This window comes from Calliopsis andreniformis, chromosome 4 (genome assembly GCF_051401765.1).
Source record: "Calliopsis andreniformis isolate RMS-2024a chromosome 4, iyCalAndr_principal, whole genome shotgun sequence".
Taxonomy (NCBI): Eukaryota; Metazoa; Arthropoda; class Insecta; order Hymenoptera; family Andrenidae; genus Calliopsis; species Calliopsis andreniformis.
In genome coordinates this window covers 774,651-778,800 of record NC_135065.1, presented here as the reverse complement: position 1 = coordinate 778,800, position 4,150 = coordinate 774,651, and positions in this window count along the sequence as shown.

Below are 4,150 nucleotides of genomic sequence, written 5' to 3'. Positions count from 1 at the left end.
TATTCTCCGTCAATCATTTCTTAACCATTTTCTTCCATGCTGCAATACCATTACAAGGAGTACGTTTCTATTTTCTTTTTTTGACCAAAATGTAATTTTGAGAGTTTTTTAGACGGTACTCGTTAGAAAAAAATTTGTGTAGAGTATTGTGTTTTTGCGTCGCTTCTAGTTATGTAAAAAAAATACGCTTTCTATTCAACGGTATGCTTGTGTCTTTTCTTTTAATCGCGCGAATTTCGATAATCGTCGCACTCTATGGGTCTTTTGCAAACTGTTCACAAGGAAGGAAGAGTGTAAAACTGCATAAAAGAGAAGAGAAAGAATGAAGAGTGATTGAATGAGACAGAGAAAGAGAGGTACGAAGAAACCGTGTTTTGTTGTCTTCAAGATACTATTATTTTTTTTAAATATCCTTCGTCCTTTGCAATTGCGTGTGACAGCCGACAGCGGTTAAATGTCAAGTGCAAAAAGTTCGCTGTATCAATTAGTATATAATAGATACTAAAGGGAATCGTTCTCATATATATATATATATATATGATATATATATGATATATATATATATATACATAGTGTGCGCGGGTGCGTGTGTGGTGCGTGGATGCGCGCGTGTGTGTGTGTGTGCGTGCGCGCGCGCGTGTGTGTGTACATATATATACACGTACGTATAACATAAACGCATTATTTTTAATAAATAATGCATTTATATTATATATGTAATATATGTATAATACCACGTTATCAATGGTTCTTTTTTTTTTTTAGTGAAAATTGTATTATTTCGCGACTGATACGATCGTCAAAGTTATCAATTGAGGAAAACTCGCGTTAATTATTTGTCGTCACTTCGCGGAGCACTAAGCATAATGTCTGTGGACAATATAATATATTATCTTTATTATTAACGATCATGATTATGACTACCATCATCATTATCACCACTATCACTCCCATCACAACCACCACCCCTATCACCACCACCATCAGCACCACCACCACCACCACTACTACCATCACTGCAACCATCACCATCATCACAACTACACCACAACCAACGTCGCCACCGTCACCGCTGTCGCCGCCGCAGTCATCGTCGCCACCGCCACCGCCGCCGTCGCCGTCGTTGTCGTCGTCGTTGTCGTCGTCCATCTTCATCCATCATCATCCTTCACCCATCATCATTTATCATCACATTATCATCATCATCATCATCATCATCATCATCATCATCATCATCATCATCATCATTACTATTATCATTACTATTATCATTATCATCGTTTGTATAGAATGAGACGTATTAGTCGTCATAATTTTGCAAATTTTTGTAATCACCGTATAAGAAAATGTTATAAATAAAAATCGTATTGTTTCAATATAACTGCAAAATTACACTATTGACACTTTTACATCGTGTTTATTTTTATGGCTACATGTAATTTTATTTATTTTACTTTAATAACGTGAGTATTTTAAGAAAATTGTTTAACAAAAAGCAGAGTGTAAAATAATTTGGAGTAACAAAGTTAATTATCTTTAAACGACAGATGATATTCTTAAATTTCAAGGTAAATAAGATTATAATTATTCTTGTGATTATGATCAAATGCACTGTCATATTTGTTCACTTTTATCGGTATGCTCGTGTATTGAAATCATACGATTGTTAACTGATTTTTTTCCATTTTGAAACAATCACGTCCAAGATCTAATTGCTATTGAGAAGTCACAGCATCATGATTTCTATTTTGTTACAGGAGAATGAAAATGCGAACGTTAAGTTGAAATAACATTGTACATATGAGGAGGGTAACGCAGATGTACGCACACAAATATACCAGTTGTAACTAGAGAAGTGATTATCGATGGGACGCCAATTGCTTCTAGGCCTTCATCCTATTTTAGACGTACACAATATTTTTCTAAGATGTAAAATGTGATTATGAGAAAAGGAAATTTACTTAGCGAAAAAAAATGGGGAATGGAAAACCAAGTGCTTGTATACGTTACTAGTCGAGACAGAGAGAGAGAGAGAGAGAGAGAGAGAGAGAGAGAGAGAATATGAGAGAGTGAGTGAGTGAGTGAAAGAGAGAACGCATGAAGGTATATGTACGTTCAAAAAAAAAAGAATGTGATGGAATGAAAATAATGTTTTGCGAGTGAACGAAAACGAGATTAATATGACAATGTTTGATTTCGGCTAACATATATATATATATATATATGTATATACTTGATATATATATATATATAAGGACATAATGATGCTTGTAATTATTGCAACTGATATTAGTATGTTAAGCGATTAAAATTACCGTCGATTATATGTATATACATATATATCACGATTCTAGTATCCTCTCGATCTTAGTTCGTGTAATGGGTACAATTTTTATTTGGGTAATAGAACTGATGAAAAATTATTTTTTCGATTTTCAACAAAAATATTTCTCTCTTAGGTAGTGACTAATTTTGGAATTTGCATAAATTTCTGTGCATTTCTACACTTTCTTCTTCAGTCGTTGACTCTTTTACGTTCTTCTCTTTCGTTTTAATGTTTTTTGAATGAGCGGCAATAAATTTTTCTGGGCTGTATAGAGAGATCTGCCTGATGAGTCTTAACATTTACAATTACAACAGATTATATTTATTTATACTTAAAAACAAACTATATATGTAAACTAAATTTACCTCCTTTTCTCCCTCGCCGAGGAAGTAACCATTACGTGATTACTTGATACAAATCGTGCCTCCTAAGTATGTTACACAGCAAGAATTATAAATAATTATGAATATAAGAAGCAAAATCAAATAGTTTTCCTACTACTCGAATAAAATTATTTCAAAGTTACTTAATTTTCTCACTTTGATTTGTTTTTGCCATATACAGAGTTTCCAATTTAACTGGAAATCCTCGAAACCAGTGCCCCTATGAACCAGAAGTGGAAATACAGAGATTTTGTCCCCGTTCTAGATACCTCTTAAACAGTGGTTACAGTTAGAGGGTATGAAACTGTCGTTTCTGTGATCTAAATAAGCGCGAATGAATCAATTTCTTTCTAATAATCTCATATCTATGGGTGGACACAAACTTTTGGTTTCTAGTTATAGGCCAATAGGCTGATAAGTAAACGAAATCTTTTGTAGAGGATATTGGAGAACATAGTTTCTGATAAATTATTATTTTTATTAAAAAATGTGTTAACTGAAGAATAACAGGATATTGTGGCTGTAAACAATTTATTAAATAACAGACGTTACATTAGACACGCCATTGGAATATCAAGTCGACACACTAATTTCAGAAAGGTTCTTGTTTCTCATTCAATATTACTGTATAAACTAGTGATGTTTGAGCACTTCCGAGGGGAGCGCGAGCGACCGAAAGTGCCTAGAGACGCTCGCGAGCGGTTTCAAAACTGACTTCAGCATCAGTGTAGGGAGCTGTCGAAATTATTCTAGACCGTACTTCAAGAAGTAGGGGAATCACTTGGTCTAGGTAGGCCAGCGCTGTCCAGTGTAGGGGACCCTCACTCGCTTGCTTCCCTTTCTAATTGTTTTGTTGCTCCACCAACACATACGTCGCTCGTAATGTTTGAGCTTTCTTGTAAACAGGGACACTAGTCTTGCAAACAGGGACAGTATATCATCTCGGTCTTCATAGCGTCGCGTGGTTTCCTTGAGTACGGAAGCGGGAGTGGGTGAGTCCACAGGGCTCGCAAACCATTGCTTGGACAGCACTGGGCTAAGCCGTTCGCAAGTGATTTTGGATACTGCTAGCCGCTCGCTGTCACTTCTCCTGAGCATCACTGATCTAAACTGTTTATTATGAAACCTTTTAAAAAAGATCTCCACTTTGTTTGGATTTTAAGTTTTGTAACAGGTCAATTCCAAATAGTAAAACTTAATAAGGTAAATGCTCCAGTAGTTGACCATGTCCCAATACTTGAACACTAACGTTAATTTTATCCAATTTTAGGCTTAAATTCTAATGTATTATGTAACTTAATTAAAAATAAAAACTAGTGTCATAAGGTAGTGTCCACAGCTTCTGGAACTTCATAGATAAAATATAAGGACATACAGCTTTAGGTTGTTTACTTACTGGGACATTTGACATCTTAAACTTTTACGTATTGGGACATTTACC